This window comes from Oncorhynchus keta, chromosome 19 (assembly GCF_023373465.1).
Source record: "Oncorhynchus keta strain PuntledgeMale-10-30-2019 chromosome 19, Oket_V2, whole genome shotgun sequence".
Taxonomy (NCBI): Eukaryota; Metazoa; Chordata; class Actinopteri; order Salmoniformes; family Salmonidae; genus Oncorhynchus; species Oncorhynchus keta.
Window position 1 is genome coordinate 50,085,896 of NC_068439.1, and position 19,480 is coordinate 50,105,375.

At 43.0% G+C, this 19,480-nt stretch overlaps 1 pseudogene; it reads right to left on the reverse strand.

The window, feature by feature from the left end:
• Window positions 1-4,343: 4,343 nt before the first annotated feature.
• Window positions 4,344-19,480, reverse strand: part of LOC118398409 (leucine-rich repeat and fibronectin type-III domain-containing protein 5-like) — a 21,150-nt pseudogene continuing 6,013 nt past the window's right edge.

Below are 19,480 nucleotides of genomic sequence, written 5' to 3' on the forward strand. Positions count from 1 at the left end.
TCAATGTGCGGGGGCACCGGTTAGTCGAATAATTGTGGTAATAATATGTACATGTAGGTAGAGTTATTAAAGTGACTATGCATAGATAATAACAGACAGTAGCAGCAGTGTAAAAGAGGGTGGGGGGCAATGCAAATAGTCTGGGTAGCATTTGATTAGTTGTTCAGAAATCTTATGGCTTGAGGGTAGAAGCTGTTTAGAAGCCTCTTGGACCTAGACTTGGCGCTCCGGTACCGCTTGCCGTGTGGTAGCAGAGAGAACAGTCTATGACTCGGGTAGCTGGAGTCTTTGACCATTTTTAGTGTCTTCCTCTAACACCGACTGGTATAGAGGTCCTGGATGGCAGGAAGCTTGGCCCCAGTGATGTACTGGGCCGTTCGCACTACGAGCAGTTGCCATACCAGGCAGTGACGCAACCCGTCAGGATGATCTCGATGGTGCAGCTGTAGAACCTTTTGAGGATCTGAGGACCCATGACAAATCTTTTCAGTCTCCTGAGGTGAAAAAGATTTTGTCGTGCCCTCTTCACAACTGTCTTGGTGTGCTTGGACCATGTTTGTTGAACGTGAAGCTCTAAAACCTACTCCACTGCAGTCCTGTTGATGAGAATGGGGGCAAGCTCGGTCCTCCTTTTTCCTGTAGTCCACAATCATCTCCTTTGTCTTGATCACGTTGAGGGAGAGGTTGCTGTCTTGGCACCACACGGTCAGGTCTCTGACCTCCTCCCTATAAGCTGTCTCGTCGTTGTCGGTGATCAGGCCTACAACCGTTGTGTCATCTGCAAACATAATGATGATGTTGGAGTCGTGTCTGGCTGTGCAGTCTTGAGTGAACAGGGAGTACAGGAGGAGACTGAGCATGCACCCCTGAGGGGCCCCCATGTTTAGGATCAGTGTGGCGGATGTGTTGTTACCTACCCTTGCCACCTGGGGGTGGCCCGTCAGGAAGTCCAGGATCCAGTTGAAGAAGGAGGTGTTTTAGTCCCAGGGTCCTTAGCTTGGTGATGAGCTTTGTGGCCACTATGGTGTTGAACGCTGAGCTATGGTCAATGAATAGCATTCTCACATAGGTGTTCCTTTTGTCCAAGTGTAAAAGTGCAGTGTGGAGTGCAATAGAGATTGCATAATTTGTGGATCTGTTGTGGTGGTATGCAAATTGGAGTGGGTCTAGGGTTTCTGGGATAATGGTGTTGATGTGAGCCATGACCAGCCTTTCAAAGCACTTCATGGATACAGATGTGAGTGCTACGGGTCAGTAGCAATAAATAAATATCTGGGCTTTTGGACTTACAATCATTTTACGTTTAAAAAAACATATGGATGAGTTTAAGAAGCTCAGATTTAAAGTAGGCTCGCCTTCTTTTATAGAAATAGATCATAACTGTTAAAATGTACAAATATGAGACACCAAACCCGTTCACAGGGATGGTTAACTCTCGAGGTTCAACTAATATGTACCAGTAAATCTGCCTTCCCGTTTTTTAGAATAGATTACAAAACTCCCAACATCTTGACTGGAGCCTCTATGACTTTAATGTTGAATGAATTTAATGAGAATTGCAACTGTTTGGATTTAATTTGTGGTGGCTGAAGCTTTAGTGTTGATTCTACAATTTGTAGATTTATTTTATTTTTATTGATCATTTTGAATTTGTTGTATTTATTGTCCTCAGGACACCAATGTCATTGGGAGCCTTGTCTCAGTTGGTTCCCCTGAATAAATAAATGTTTTGTTTTTTTAAGTTGAAAAAAAGTCATTTTGTGCTCTTTTATCGCACGTGCAATGATGTCAGAGGTGGAAAAACTGTGTTCCTTGTTTGCAGTAACTTCTTTGTTGTAATTTAGCAAACAAATGTGCTGTTTCACCAGCTTTAAGAAGCTTCAATGTTTCACATATGTCTGACAGGTGATTTAGCCTACTCTATGAAGGGGTGCCAAGTGTTTACAGAACAATCTAATGCAGCATTTTTAGCGCCCCTGTCATCAACAGTTAAACATCTCTATCTTCTTCTCTCTCTCTCACTGCCCGTTCACACTGAGACTCAAAGATCACTTTAAACCATGCAATTGGACACATTGTTGCCATCAGTGGCCTGGTGGGATAGCTACTCTCCCTGTCCCAATTACAATTAGCAAAAGATCATTGTAGCGTCAGTAATCGTTCCAGTAGATTTCTTTCGGAATGTTAGCGGTTATGAACCAATTCTGAGAAACACATGTACAGCGAAGAAAGAAAAGAGCATGCCAATGCCATCACCTGTACCAGCAGGGAGTTAATGTAACAGGTATGATGAATATGGGAGAAATAATTGGTGGATCAGTTCCCCCCACTGAGAAGTAATTGGCCAGCTTGCCTCTTGCTCTGACAGTTGGTTAAAGCCCAGTGATCTATGATTGACTGTTCAAACCCCTACTGAGAGGTGATTGGCTGTTTGACTGACTCTGACAGACTGGCAGGGCCAGTGAGTCATGATTGGCGGGTGAGTCTTTCAGCGGGACAGCGATTGGGTCTAAGGGGCATTGCAGGTCAGGATTTGATGACAGGGCGGTGTTCAGTGAGGAAGAAGAGCCCTGTAGTGGATCAAGGAAGGATGGTGGGGAGCAGAGGGTGCAGGAGGAGGGAGTAGGGGCAGATGCGGGTTAACAAGGGAGGAGGGCCGGAACCCCGCAGTGTGTGAGGGGAAACGTGTGGTTCTGTATTTGGCTGCAGGGCACACTTCACTCGGCATTGGTCCATTGCCACCACAGGAGGTTGGTGGGAACTTAATTGGGGAGAACAGGCTCGTGGCAATGACTGGAGCGGAATTAGTAGAATGGTATCAAATACATCAAACACATCTGATACCATTCCATTTGCTCCGTTCCGTCGATTATTATGAGCCTTTCTCCCCTCAGCAGCCCCCCGTGACCCCCCCACCCACCTCACTCCTGCAGAGGTGCAGTGAGTGCCTGAGAAGCTGTAGGCCGCATGGCTGACTTACACAGATGCTCTTTTCTCTCCTTCTCACTTTCTCTGTGTTTCTTTTTCTGGCCTCTCCTTCACTTTCTTTACCTCCCCACTCTCCCTCTTTCTCAAACATCCCTCTTCTTCCCCTCTTCCTGTCACGGTTCCCTTTCCTCCTCTCTCTTTCTCTATTCCCTCTTCTCATTCTCTCTCTCTCTCTCTCCTTCTTTCTCTGTCTCATTCTCTCTCTCTCCCCAGGAACTCATGTATTATTATCACACACCTCTGGCACCCTCAAGAGACTGAGTGGACGTCCAGACCCGGCTCCTCCACTACACGTTTATAATCATGCATAATGAGAGAGAAATAAATATTAAAAGACCCGGTCTGTTTCGATGACATTAATTCATTTATGTCTGTGCAGCACATCTTAACAAGCCTACTGTTTAATACTCAACTATGTTTTACCAGAGAGTTTCAGAGCGAAGGTAATGGGGTGTGTCTCCTTCTCAAGGTGCAGCTCTAATTCGGCGATGGAGTCAGTCAGACCACATGAGAACATCTATCCAACATCAAAACCGTGGATTCAGAGCGCATACTGTCAAACAGCAGATATAAATACTGAACATATGATTGAAGTGAAATGGACCCCACTCTCCATGATCTGAAACATTACTGTGATTGCAGATTAGTTTCCGTGACTGCAAGGCCTATGGTGCCATGATTCCTACTGACCGACCGTCCGTCTCTCTCTCTCTCTCTCTCTCTCTCTCTCTCTCTCTCTCTCTCTCTCTCTCTCTCTCTCTCTCTCTCTCTCTCTCTCTCTCTCTCTCTCTCTCTCTCTCTCTCTCTCTCTCTCTCTCTCTCTCTCTCTCTCTCTCTCTCTCTCTCTCTCTCTCTCTCTCTCTCTCTCTCTCTCTCTCTCTCTCTCTCTCTCTCTCTCTCTCTCTCGGCAGTGCCAGACTGGTATCCTCCTCACGAGGCTCTCTCTGACTAGGAGTGTAGATGTGCAGGCGGGTAGGGGGAGGGAGAGGGGGAGTCCCAGGTGACTAGCATGGCCTCTTTTCATCATTTGCTTCCCGTTGCCTTTGAACAAACACAGGAGCTGAGAGCAGAGATCTGTCAGAGGTTTACCGTTCTTTCTACTCTCAGTGAGAAGGAGGGGGGATTTAAAATCTTTTAAGATTATAATGAACCTTAAAAATCATTACAGATGAGATGATTCTCCTGGCTGGCTCGCCAGAGAAAAATATATTTATTTTGTCAGTCATGACTCAAGATTGAAGGTAGTTTGAGATAGATTCTATCTACCAAAATGTGGGCTAGGTATCCCTCTGCATGTTATGTTGTCAGACTTCAGAAGGGTTAGTGTCAGACGGTGCCTGGAAAATAGAGCTGAAACTGAAATGACTTCTGCTGTGTCCTCAGTGTTGCTTAAGAAAGCTACAGTAGATACCTGGCAAATGGATGTCACAAGCAATAACTGTACAGGTATTTTCTACATTAGATAGATTTTTCTCATTGGTTTATTTATACTGGTAAACATCAAACAGAAACAACAGCAAAATCAAGAGCCGACTTCTCAGATAGCCTACTGTTTTGTGGCTTTCGTTTTCTCTTTACCAACCAGTCAATTTACAACGGTTCTTGGCCTGACATGACAAATTATGTCTTAATAATAGTAAAAAAAACATGAAAATGGACCACCAATCCTTTATCGAGCCCCATCCACCTGTTGGCGTATTGGAATCGCGCCAGTCATCCTGTCTGTGTTGGTTTAGACTGTCGTATCAGTTGCGACAGGAATCCTATGAGCGTGAGTCTTTAGGTGTAATTACGCGATAAAAATGTATCGATTCAACCCGGAGGGCAGTATTAGGCTCAATCAACACCGACGGGTTACCATGAACGTTGCATTGTGCTGTGTGTCTGGTGCGGCTTGATGAAAAGATCCAGCTCTGTCACTAGACTGAGGGGTGCGGCCCAAATGGCACCCTATTCTCTATATAGTGCACTACTTTCGACCAGAGCCCTGGTCGAAAGGTTGAGCACTATAGAGAATCGGGCGCCATTTGGGAAACAACCTGGATACCTTGTGTTCTACATCTCTGCACATTCACAATTCCTCCAAACGCAAGCCGCCAAGTTAATTAAGACATGTCACCAACTGTCCGAAAAACTGACGACAAGAAATATGTCCATTCGTTGTCGACACAGTTATTGTAATCACTTTAAGTAACAGGCAATGTTATAACGAGCTTGATCATCCATCGCTTTTTCACCCTCTCTCTAAATGATGCTAGACCACCAAGAATACTGCGTTCAGTACTATATGAACACTTACGGGTGTATCGTGTTAGCCTATATGTTACACAACTCAACATTTTTGTACATGAAGTTGATTTATACATTTACTTTGTGCCTTTCATCAAAGTTATATCCGAAGTCATTATACAGATGACTTTGAGAGGATATTTGCTTTTTGGGTAGAAAAACAAATGTGAAACATTTTTAAAACCCTGTTTTGCTGCCTTGTCTTCAGATATACAAGAGGAATCTATGGGTCTTGTCGATAAAAGACCAGGCATAAAGTTATTGTATGCTCCACGACGGGCCACAAATCCAATCCAGTAAAACAAAGAGCCTATAAGCCAGTAAAATCCAGATCATAGAGTGCTTTCAAGAAGCCACTCAGATCGGGACAGCTTGTCTCTGCCTCTGCGTATGTTTGCCATTGCACTCTCCAACGTGGGCAATTCTCCACTCATGGACAGACTGCGTTTGGAGCACAAACTCGCGCCAGGTTTCGGCTGCTGCTGTACCAGGCTGACATAGCAGCGCTCCTTGTACGAGTCCACGTTCAGTGAGTGCCGCCGGTTCACCCTCACACCCCCTGCCGGTACCGTCATGTAATGGTGGGAGGAGGCTCCAGGGGGGCGCGGCCGCCTAGCGACCGGCGTCCATTTTGTGGAACGGGCAGGAACAGGTACGGCCAAGGCGGCAGCCATTTTGGCTTCCGACGAGTTATTACGGTTTGTGTTCTCTAACTCCACATCCGTCTGGCCTTCGGCTCGGCGGGTTTCTCCGGGTTTCGAACCTCCGGCGACAGTGAAATCGGCCCGTTTTTGCCTCAGGGTGACCGGGGAGGCAGGGTGCCAGGAGTGGCTGGCTGCGGAAGTAGAGACAGTGCAGTCGGGGATGGAGGGCTTGGTAGATGTGGTGGTGGTTGGGGCTGGGGCTTGCTGCTGCTGCTTGACCGGTTTGCGAGGCGGAAGGGCCACCCTCAGAGACTCCTTGTCTTCCGTCTCTGGTTTCTCTGGCTGGAGGATCTGCTTGGACAGAGATTTGGACATGGCCTTGGGGACACCGCAGCCCTGGAGCTGACCGTCACTGCTCAGAGATGGGATCTCACCCATCTCCAAAGCCTTATGAAAGAGATTGAGAGAGATTTTATTCATCCCCAGGGAGAAACGACCTCAATATTCATCATCACATCTGTACAATACAAATAATCCAGAGACAGTAGCCCCAAAGAAAAGAGTACCACTCAATACTCCTACCTTATCCTCATCGCCTTGGTTACACACTCGGTACCTCACGATGAGGAAGATGATGAAAGCTAAGACGGACGCCACGATGATCCCTCCGATGATGACCACGATGGTCCCTCCCAGGAATTGGGACTGCATGAAGTGGCAGCGGAGGTACTGTGGCTCGGTGGTGAAGCGGACACACCCCACCACTCGCGTGGCAGTCAGGGAGGTCACCAGGTCATCGTAGATGGCCAGCACACACAGGTCATACTGTGTACCGGCCGCCAGGTTGTTCACCAGGATACTCTTACTGCTCGAAGGGATCATTCTGAAAATACAGAGAGAGAGATGGATAGCGTGGAATGAAAGAGGTGAGAGCATACTAGACCAACTGTAGACCAATTATACTGTACATTATATTGCAATAACAAAGAGCACAGGGCTATGGCCTGAAAATGGTAAGAGATGAGAGAATGTCATAAACAGCATTGTCATGAGTGGACGAGTAACAAGGTTAAAGGGGTTCCAATGGTTAAAAAAAAGTAGAATTGCTAATGTGCAGTGAAAGGGGTGAAAGAGGAAAAAGAATACTTTATTGTCCACATGATTTATTTTTACCCAACCCCCCGAGACACAAAAACCCCCACTGAGAAGTCGGAGGCATTAAAGATGAAAGATTGTATGCACACCCATCTCTCAGAAGAGAAAGTCACAATAGATCCAATGGCTCGGTTGTTGGATCATGGTGCTGTGTGCTTGAAAGACCCGGAGCTGTGGATTTTTTATTCCCAAATGGATCTCTTACGATCAATATACTGTATGTACAGTATTTGTTGACTGTAAGTCACTTTGAATAAAAGTGTGTTCTAAATGGTCACCTCACATTGTATCATGAAGATAAGCTTCAAATATGGAAAGAAAAGAGTTGCCGGATGAAAGGACATTGTGTAGACTCATTTCTCAGAAGGGGCCTGAAAGATCTTCAGAAGCTTTTTGTAACATTCTGGTTTCTCTTTCATCGCGGCTTCTCCTTACAGCTCAGTGCTGACATTTCATTTTGATTCTGTTGATTAGGTATACTACAGTGGGGCAAAAAAGTATTTAGTCAACTACCAAGTGTGCAAGTTCTCCGACTTAAAAAGATGAGAGAGGCCTGTAATTTTCATCATAGGTACACTTCAACTATGACAGACAAAATGAGGGGGAAAAATCCAGAAAATCACATTGTAGGATTTTTTATGAATTTATTTGCAAATTATGGTGGAAAACAAGTATTTGGTCACCTACAAACAAGCAAGATTTCTGGCTCTCACACACCTGTAACTTCTTCTTTAAGAGGCTCCTCTGTCCTCCACTCGTTACCTGTATTAATGGCACCTGTTTGAACTTGTTATCAGTATAAAAGACACCTGTCCACAACCTCAAACAGTCACACTCCAAACTCCACTATGGCCAAGACCAAAGAGCTGTCAAAGGACACCAGAAACAAAATTGTAGACCTGCACCAGGCTGGGAAGACTGAATCTGCAATAGGTAAGCAGCTTGGTTTGAAGAAATCAACTGTGGGAGCAATTATTAGGAAATGGAAGACATACAAGACCACTGATATCTCCCTCGATCTGGGGCTCCACGCAAGATCTCACCCCGTGGGGCAAAATGATCACAAGAACGGTGAGCAAAAATCCCAGAACCACACGGGGGACCTAGTGAATGACCTGCAGAGAGCTGGGACCAAAGTAACAAAGCCTACCATCAGTAACACACTACGCCGCCAGGGACTCAAATCCTGCAGTGCCAGACGTGTCCCCCTGCTTAAGCCAGTACATGTCCAGGCCCGTCTGAAGTTTTCTAGAGAGCATTTGGATGATCCAGATGAAACCAAAATAGAACTTTTGGTAAAAACTCAACTCGTCGTGTTTGGAGGACAAAGAATGCTGAGTTGCATCCAAAGAACACCATACCTACTGTGAAGCATGGGGGTGGAAACATCATGCTTTGGGGCTGTTTTTCTGCAAAGGGACCAGGACGACTGATCCGTGTAAAGGAAAGAATTAATGGGGCCATGTATCATGAGATTTTGAGTGAAAACCTCCTTCCATCAGCATGGGCATTGAAGATGAAACGTGGCTGGGTCTTTCAGCATGACAATGATCCCAAACACACCGCCCGGGCAATGAAGGAGTGTCTTCGTAAGAGGCATTTCAAGGTCTTGGAGTGGCCTAGCCAGTCTCCAGATCTCAACCCCATAGAAAATCTTTGGAGGGAGTTGAAAGTCTGTGTTGCCCAGCAACAGCCCCAAAACATCACTGCTCTAGAGGAGATCTGCATGGAGGAATGGGCCAAAATACCAGCAACAGTGTGTGAAAACCTTGTGAAGACTTACAGAAAACGTTTGACCTCTGTCATTGCCAACAAAGGATATATAACAAAGTATTGAGATAAACTTTTGTTATTGACCAAATACTTATTTTCCACCATAATTTGCAAATAAATTCATTAAAAATCCTACAATGTGATTTAAAAAAAAAAAATCTAATTTTGTCTGTCATTGTTGAATTGTACCTATGATTAAAATTACAGGCCTCGTCTTTTTAAGTGGGAGAACTTGCACAATTGGTGGCTGACTAAATACTTTTTTGCCCCACTGTATATATACAAAAGTATTTGTATCAATTATGGACCCGCCAAGGCAGCAGCTACTCTAGCCTGGGGTCCAGGAAAATTAAGGCAGTTTATACAATTTTAAAAACATTACAACACATTCACAAATTTCACAACTCTCTGTGTGCCCTCAGGCCCATACTCAACCACTTTCACACATCTACAGTACAAAATCCATGTGTACGTGTGTGTATAGTGCGTATGTTATTGTGTGTGTATGCAGGTGTATGTGTTGCTTCACAGTGCCCGCTGTTCCATAAGGTGCATTTTTATCCGTTTTTTAAATCTAATTTTACTGCTAATTTTACTGCTTGCATCAGTTACTTGATGTGGAATAGAGTTCCATGTAGTCATGGCTCTATTTAGTACTGTGCACCTCCCATCGTCTGTTCTGGATGTGGGGACTGCGAAGAGACCTCTTGTGGCATGTCTGTTGGGGTATGCATGGGTGTCTGAGCTGTGTGATAGTAGTTCAAACAGACAGCTTGGTGCATTCAACATGTCAATAGCTCTCCTAAATACAAGTAGTGATGAAGTCAATTTCTCCTCCACTTTGAGCCAGGAGAGATTAACATGCATATAATTAATATTAGGTCTCTGTGTACATCCAAGGGCCAGCTGTGCTGCCCTGTTCCGAGCCAATTGCAACTTTCCTAAGTCCCTTTTTATGGCACCTGACTACACGACTGAACAGTAGGCCAGGTGCGACAGAACTAGGACCTGTCTTGTTGATGGTGATGTTAAGAAGGTAAGCCTTAAGAAGGCTGCTTTATTATGGACAGACTTCTCCCCATCTAAGGTACTGTTGTATCAATATGTTTTGACCATGACAGTTCAACTTGCTCAATTTCCACATTATTTATTGCAAAATTGAGTTGAGGTTTAGGGTTTAGTGAATGATTTGTCCCAAATACAATGCTTTTAGTTTAATAAATATTTAGGACTGACTTATTCCTTGCCACCCACCCTGACACTAACTGCAGCTCTTTCTTAAGTGTTGTAGTCATTTCACTCAATGTCGTAGATGTATAGTGTTGAGTCTAGAGGTCAACCGATTAATCGGAATGGCCGATTAATTAGGGCCGATTTCAAGTTTTCATAACAATCGGAAATCGGTATTTTTGGGCGCCGATATTTGTATTTATTTTTATACCTTTATTTAACTAGGCAAGTCAGTCACTTATTTTCAATGACGGCCTAGGAACGATGGGTTAACTGCCTTGTTCAGGGGCAGAACGACAGATTTTCACCTTGTCAGCTCAGGGGACCCAATTTTGCAACCTTACAGTTAACTAGTCCAACGCTCTAACCGCCTGCCTCTCATTGCACTCCAGGAGGAGCCTGCCTGTTACACGAATGCAGTAGAAGCCAAGGTAAGTTGCTAGCTAGCATTAAACTCATCTTATAAAAAACACAATCACTAGTTATAACTACTCATGGTTGATGATATTACTAGTTTATCTAGTGTGTCCTGCGTTACATATAATCGATGCAATGCTGGGGGATGATTTAACAAAAGTGCATTTGCGAAAAAAGCACAATCGTTGGACGACTGTACCTAACCATAAACACCAATGCCTTTCTTAAAATCAATACACAGAAGTATATAATTTTAAACCTGCATATTTAGCTAAAAGAAATCCAGATTAGCAGGCAATATTAACCAGGTGAAATTGTGTAATTTCTCTTGCGTTCATTGCACGCAGAGTCAGGGTATATGCAACAGTTTGGGCAGCCTGGCTCATTGCGAACTAATTTGCCAGAATTTTATGTAATTATGACATAACATTGAAGGTTGTGCAATGTAACAAGAATATTTAGACTTAGGGATGCCACCCGTTAGATAAAATAGAGAACGGTTTCGTATTTCACTGAAATAATAACGTTTTCAAAATGATAGTTTCTGGATTCGACCATATTAATGACCAAAGGCTCGTATTTCTGTGTGTTATTATGTTATAATTAAGTCTATGATTTGATAGAGCAGTCTGACTGAGCGATGGTAGACACCAGCAGGCTCGTAAGCATTCATTCAAACAGCACTTTCATGCGTATTGCCAGCAGCTCTTCGCAAGCACAGCGCTGTTTATGACTTCAAGCCTATCAGCCTAATGGCTGGTGTAACCGATGTGAAATGGCTAGCTAGTTAGCTGGGTGTGCGCTAAAGGCGTTTCAAACGTCCCTCGCTCTGAGACTTGGAGTAGTTATTCCCTTTGCTCTGCAAGGGCTGCGGCTTTTGTGGAGCGATGGGTAACGCTGCTTCGAGTGTGGCTGTTGTCGATGTGTTCCTGGTTCGGCCCAGGTAGGGGCGAGTAGAGGGACGGAAACTATACTGTTACACTGGCAATACTATAGTGCCTATAAGAACATCCAATCATCAAAGGTACATGAAATACAAATGGTATAGAGAGAAATAGTCCTATAAATACTATATTAACTACAACCTAAAACCTCTCACCTTGGAATATTGAAGTCTCATGTTAAAAGGGACCACCAACTTTCATATGTTCTCATGTTCTGAGGTACTTAAACTTTAGCTTTTTTACATATTGCACTTTTACTTCTCCAACACTTTGTTTTTGCATTATTTAAACCAAATTGAACATGTTTCATTATTTATTTGAGGCTAAATAGATTTTTATTGACGTATTATATTAAGTTAAAATAAGTGTTCATTCAGTATTTTTGTAATTGTCATTATTCCAAATAAACATTTTTTTTTTTTTAAATCTGCTGATGTATCGGTATTGGCGTTGAAAAATCATAATCGGTCGACCTCTAGTTGAGTCATCCGCATACAGAGACACACTGGCTTGACTCAAAGTCAGTGAGTGACATGTCGTTTGTAAAGATTTTAAAAAGTAAGGGGCCTAGACAGCTGCCCTGGAATTTCTGATTCTACCTGGATTATGTTGGAAAGGCTTCCGTTAAAGAACAACCTCTGTGTTCTGTTAGACAGGTAACTCTTTATCGAGAGTATAGCATGGGGTGTAAGCCATAACATCCCTTTTTCCAGCAGCAGACTATGATCAATAATGTCAAAAGCTGGCCTCAAGTCAGCCCCCACAATATTTTTATCATAAATTTCTCTCAGCCAATCATTTGTGTGCTGTGCTTGTTGAATGTCCTTCCCTATAAGTGTGCTGAAAGTCTGTTGTCAATTTGTTTACTGTAAAATAGCATTGTATCTGGCCAAACACAATTTTTTTGGTAACAGGGTGATTGGCCGGCTATTTGAGCCAGTAAAGGGGGCTTTACTATTCTTAGGTAGCAAAATTACTTTTGCTTCCTTCCAGGCCTGGGGGCACACACTTTATAGTAGGCTTAAATTGAATATATGGCAAATAGGAGAGGCTATATCGTCTGCTATTATCCTCAGTAATTTTCCATCCAAGTTGTCAGACCCCGGTGGCTTTTCATAGTTGATAGACAACAATATTTTTTTCACCTCTTCCACACTCTCACTTTACGGAATTCAAAATTACAATGCTTGTCTTTCATAATTTGGTCAGCTATACTTGGATGTGTAGTGTCAGCATTTGTTGCTGGAATGTCATGCCTAAGATTGCTAATCTTGCCAATGAAAAAAAATCATTAAAGTAGTTGGCAATATTAGTGGTTTTGTGATGAATTAATGATGGAGCTGATTTGGCCTTTTTTCCCAAAGCTCCAAAGCTTTTTACTATTATTCATTATGTAATTTATCTTTGTTTCATAGTGTATGTGGTCACCCCTTCAAATGAGTGGATTCGGTTATTTCAGCTGACAGTTGTATAAAATCGAGATCACAGCCATGCAATCTCCATAGACAAACCGTGGCAGTAGAATGGCCTTACTGAACAGCTCAGTGACTTTCAACGTTGCACCATCATAGGATGCCACCTTTCCAACATGTCTGTCCTACTAGAGCTGCCCTGGTCAACTGTAAGTACTGTTATTGTGAAGTGGAAATGTCTAGGAGCAACATGATTTTGGAATGAGATTTTCGACGAGCAGGTGTCTACATATATTTGCTCATGTAGTGAACATGTTTTGTGTAGGGGTCGTTCCACGAAATGAGTGCCTTTTGCGTTCCTTTGATATTTTAGGAAGAAAGGACAAATCTAGAATTTTAAAAGCCCTTTAAATGAAATTCCCTTTTATATAGACTACATGGAACATTCTATAAATCTGTCACTCATTTTAAGGTCATGAACTGAATTCTTTTCAAAAGAAACATTGAACATCGTATAGTCAAATCATAGTGTAAAAGCAGGTGAGCTGGTTTTCCTCTTTCATGTGTTTTGTGGTGGAAAACGGAGCGAGTTAAGCATGACACGTCAACCCTGTTACCCATAGATAGTCAGGCAAAAGAAAATTAACAATGTCATATTTTTTGTGACGCTTGCATTCAATTGCCACTCCCTGTTACACACAACAAGCTTCCATTCCCCCTGTCACAAGGAGATTTATGGAGGATTTAAGATAAATTCATCATCTAAACTGTTACTTTATTTGGTACTTAATAGGCACTTACTATAGTCTCTTTTTTTACCTCTTGAGATGGGAAAACATATTTTTTATTAAGTTGAACATGACAGAATGTAAACATTTTCTCCAAGTTATTCAAAAGGCACCTAATTGCTGGAATGACCCTGTACTGTATCTGTACTGCAACACACTATACCAAGGTGACCTTTTAATTAAGTCACTGAACAAGAATGTCAGTAAATTAATTACTTCATGCGGTTAGAGTATCAGCCCGTCAAACAATGAAACTTTGCACATTTGACATTTGAATACATTTTTCAACAACTTAAACACCCCTCAACACCATCAGGAATACTACAACAGACCATTGTGCCTAGTTCTTGTTTGTTCTCATTTGGTTCTGAGAGTCGAAATGAGGCATCAATATCACTCATCAAAAAACAGTCCCTATATAAGCCAAGGCTCACCTGTAAACCAGAGAGTCATCGTAGGTTCCGTTGTATTGGATCTGGAACATTCGGATGCCTGGTATACTCCTCTGGAAGTTGAACCTGACCAGGACGGAGGTAGACGTTGCCTCAGTGATCACCACCTTCTTCTCCTGGCTTGTCTTCGTGTTTCCCAGTGGCACCATGCCGCCGCCCTCCCCACCACCACCCGTCTTCATTACCGTGGCGATATCAGAAGAACCTGGGTTCGGTTCCTTCTTCACAGTACTGTTGGTGATGTGTGGGAGTTTGACGATCACCAGGTCCACAGTTTGTTGAGCCTCCCCGGCCGGGTTGGAGGCGACACAGGTGAAGGAGCCTGATGGAGCGATTGAGATTTTTTTTTTTTTAAACAAATTTGTATTTTTTTGTTAGGGGGGTTGAAGGTACATTTCACATGTTAAGTGATATGTTTATTAAAACATGTACCAGTAGGCTGCTGCACAAAAGAAGAAATAAACCCAGTAAGAAAAACATCATGTTTACATGTTTACATATTTTTACATAATACTCATCTCATATATACAGTTGAAGTCGGAAGTTTACATACACTTAGGTTGGGGTCATTAAAACTAGTTTTTCAACCACTCCACAAATGTCTTGTTAACAAACTATAGTTCTGGCAAGTCAGTTAGGACATCTACTTTGTGCATGACACAAGTCATTTTTACAACAATTGTTTACAGACAGGTTATATAAATTATAACTCACTGTATCACAATTCCAGTGGGTCAGAAGTTTACATACACGAGGTTGGCTGTGCCTTTAAACAGCTTGGAAAATTCCAGAAAATGATGTCATGGCTTAAGAAGCTTCTGATAGGCTAATTGACATCATTTGAGTCAATTGGAAGTGTACCTGTGGATGTATTTCAAGGCCTACCTTCAAACTCAGTGCCTCTTTGCTTGACATCATGGGAAAATCAAAAGAAATCAGCCAAGACCTCAAAAAAAATTGTAGACCTCCACAAGTCTGGTTCATCCTTGGGAGCAATTTCCAAACGCCTGAAGGTACCACGTTCATCTGTACAAACAATAGTACGCAAGTATAAACACCATGGAACCATGCAGCTGTCATACCGCTCAGGAAGGAGACAAGTTCTGTCTCCTACAGATGAACGTACCTTGGTGCGAAAAGTGCAAATCGATCCCAGAACAACAGCAAAGGACCTTGTAAAGATGCTGGAGGAAACGGGTACAAAATTATCTGTATCCACAGTAAAACAAGTCCTATATCGACATAACCTGAAAGGCCGCTCAGCAAGGAAGAAGCCAAGAAAGAAGGAAGAAGCCAAAACCACCATAAAAAAAGCAACTTTTTGGAGAAATGTCTTCTGGTCTGATGAAACAAAAATATAACTGTTTGGCCATAATGACCCTCAATATGTTTGAAGGAAAAGGGGGAGGCTTGCAAGCCGAAGAACACCATCCCGTGAAGCACGAGGGTGGCAGCATCATGTTGTGGGGGTGCTTTGCTGCAGGAGGGACTGGTGCAATTCACAAAATAGATGGCATCATGAGGAGGACAATTATGTGGATATATTGAAGCAACATCTCAAGACATGAGTCAGGAAGTTGAAGCTTGGTCGCAAAGGGTCTTCCAAATGCACAATGACCCCAAGCATACTTCCAAAGTTGTGGCAAAATGGCTTAAGGACAGCAAAGTCAAGGTATTGGTGTGGCCATCACAAAGCCCTGACCTTAATCCTATAGAACATTTGTGGGCAGAACTGAAAAAGCATGTGAGAGCAAGGAGGCCAACAAACATGACTCAGTTACACCAGCTCTGTCAGGAGGAATGGGCCAAAATTCACCCAACTTATTGTGGGAAGCTTGTGGAAGGCTACTTGAAACGTTTGACCCAAGTTAAACAATTTATAGGCAATGCTACCAAATACTAATTGAATGCATGTAAACTGTATGTAAACTTCTGACCCACTGGGAATGTAATGAAAGAAATAAAAGCTGAAATAAATCATTCTCTCTACTATTATTCTGACATTTCACATTCTTAAAATTAAGTGGTGATCCTAACTGTCCTAAAACAGGGGATTTTTACTTGGATTAAATGTCAGGTATTGTGAAAAACTGAGTTTAAATGTATTTGGCCAAGATTTATGTAAACTTCCAACTTCAACTGTGTATTCTGTCCTATTCTACTGTATCTTAGTCTATGCAGCTCTGACATTGCTCGTCCAAATATTTATATATTCTTAATTCCATTCCTTTACTTTAGATTGTGTGTATTGTTAGATATTACTTGTTATATATTACTGCACTGTTGGAGCTAGAAAAACACGCATTTCGCTACAGTCGCAATAACATCTGCTAAACACGTGTGTGTGACAAATACAATTTGATTTGATTTACAGCGTTTAAGTGATAATAAATTCAGTATAAACAGAAAAAGCAAAACAAAAAAATAAGTAGGCCTCCAGCCCAAGCTCCCATCCCATTCCCCCAATCCCACCCAGCCAACATGTCTCGATCCAACCCGCCCCACCCCCTACCCCCACTCCCAAATAAACCATGTGAAGGAAAAGCAGCCAACAAGTGCTCAGCATATGTGGGAACTCGAGAGAATGCCAACTTGAGAGATTGCCAAGAGTGTGCAACGCTGTCATCAAAGAATAATCTTAAATATAAAATATATTTGGATGTTTATCCCTTTTTTGGTTACTACATGATTCCATGTGTTATTTCATTGTTTTGATATATTCAGTATTATTCTACGATGAAAATAGTAAAAATAAATATGAACCCTTGAATGAGTCGGTGTATATATACAGTGTATATATATATATATATATATAGAGAGAGAGCAAGAGCGAGATGTGTTGGGCTTAAGCCAAGATTATTCTTTACAGAGTCAAGGATATTTGTCCAGGGCTCAATTGTTGCTTGACTAGCACCATTTATTCTCGCTGTCGATAATTCTAATGTTATAGCTTCTAATAGTAACTGTATTCACTTATGAATTGGAAGAGAGTGAGGTGATTGCAATCTAAGAGCCAACATCTTTTTTTTTTTTGCAGCAGCAGTAGCGGCAGTAGCAGTAATCGTCTTTGATTGATTGAGAGATTCAAGGAGCTATCATAGTTATGTACCATAACAGACGCAAAGCATAGAATATTTACATACATATAATTCATAATGAATTTTGTGACTTTGCCCCAGAAGCATTTAACTGCAGGGCACTCCCACATCATACGGAGGAATGTTCCGACCTGATTTAGGGGACACAGTGAACAGTTGGTGTTTCATACAGACTGTAAACAAACTTAAAATGTATATGTTTATGGTTCGGGTTACAGGATGCCACGGTCATATTTTTTTCCATATTCTGCTCAAGTTAAAAGGTTGTTCAGATTTTAAAAAGTAGTTTATATATTATAGAGATCAGTCCTTTTCGAGAGCCTAGATCAATTATTTATAAATCCCATCATTGGACGGTTCAGTATTTGGGTTTCCCAATGGACTCTATAGGCCAGCATTGCTGTAAATATATAAATAAATGATTTGCCTGGTAATGGGTGAAATATTGGCGGATGGGTGTATGGATAATTGTTTTTCAATGTTGAAACTTCATTAACATTCACAACTCTATGAACATTTATTAGCTCTCCTGTTTCCTTTAAAACAAAAGGGAGAACTAAATGTAGCGGGAGAGCAGAGGTCATCGTAGGATCATTTTCATACTGAAAAACCAGAGCATACAAACAGAAACACTCAACAAGGTCGACCACAACAGACGTTTCAATGACACCCACCTGAGTCCTTCACAGTGGTGATGAGGATGTCCAGAGTCCCGTCACTGTGCACCAGGGCCCGGGAGGAATTGGACATGAGCCGACCGTCTGGCGCAATCCAGTGGATGATGGGGTCTGGGTCGCCCCTGGCCTTACAGCGCAGAGCTACACTCTGACCCTCCAGCGCTCGCAGCTCCTGGAGACAGTTAGATGGTGGTAGGGTTAGCGATATTACCGTGATAGGTATTGAATTATCATGATTAAAACAGTTATCGTGGTTAGCAGTAGCATGATAAACGATGCTTGACAATTATTGCAATAAATGTGTTTATTCTGGAAAGGGATGATCAAAATGTCATTAATTATCATATTAAAAAAGTGTGTTCAGTGATATACAGGATAGTTACTTTTTTGTCAGTGTCAAATAGCATAAATAATAAAAAACAGTTATAATGCTTCTGTTATCAGTGGATTATTGCAATCCTATTGACAAATGATCTTATTATCATCTCAGCCTTACCTGGGAGTGTCTGGTGATGAGAGGCGGCTCACAGAGGAACTCTTCTTCAGACACGGTCCAGAAGTACCGTCCAGCCAGGTGCTGCGGAGCCGCACACGTCTCCAGATCATCCTCCCGCCTCAGCCTCCTCAGCCACAGCAGCTCACAGTTACACCTCAGTGGGTTCCCCCCAAAACTCAACGCGAATGACGACGGACCCATGCTTCCTGACGTGGCCAGAACCCCAGCCCGCTGGAACACAGGGTCTGGCGGAAGCTTCTGGAGCTTGTTGGAGGTGACATCAAGCCGTTTGAGCTTCTGCAGGCCTGAGAAGGTTCCTATAGGGATGTAGCTAAGCATGTTGTGGTCCAAGCCCAGGGTGTGGAGGCTGGTCATTCTCTGGATGGCCACCCAGGGGTGCTTTCCAAGTTGTTGTAGGACAGATCTAACTCCTCTAGAGCCGTGAGATCATTGAAGGCCCCAATGTGGATATGAATAAGTTGGTTGTTGTTAAGAATGAGATGGTGAAGTTTGGACATCCCACTGAAGGTGTCGTTGGTGAGCCTCGTCAGACGGTTGCTGTCCAAGTGCAAGGCCCTGAGGTTCTCCAGATCTTTAAAGGCGTGAGGCGAGATGGAACCGATGGTGTTCCGAGACAACGTCAGGTCCTGAAGCTTGGTCATGTTGGCAAAGTCCCGCTGTTTGATGCTCGTGACGAAGTTGTCGCCCAGACGCATCTCGACGGTGTGCCGGTCGATGTTTGGCGGGACGAAGAGGAGGCCCTTCTTGTCGCAGAGGGTTGCCAAGTTGGGGTTGAGCATCTGGCAGACACAGCGTTTTGGGCACAGCTGGACCTTGTGGGCCTTTACAGCCATGCCAAGGACCATGAGGTAAACTAGCAGGGTCTCCATCAGGCTTTCCAGTCAGGCTAACACACCTGGCCAGATAAGAGAGAGAAATAATTGTAATATCCTACGTGGAGTTGGATAGAGATAACCCCAAGACACTGATCTAAGGTAATTTCCGACAAAATAGGAGACAACATAGAAAGGATATTAATTACATGCAGTTGGATGAAGTTTCACCAGACTGATCTAAGGTCAGTTTTTTTTCTCCTGATAGGATGGCTGCGTACGCT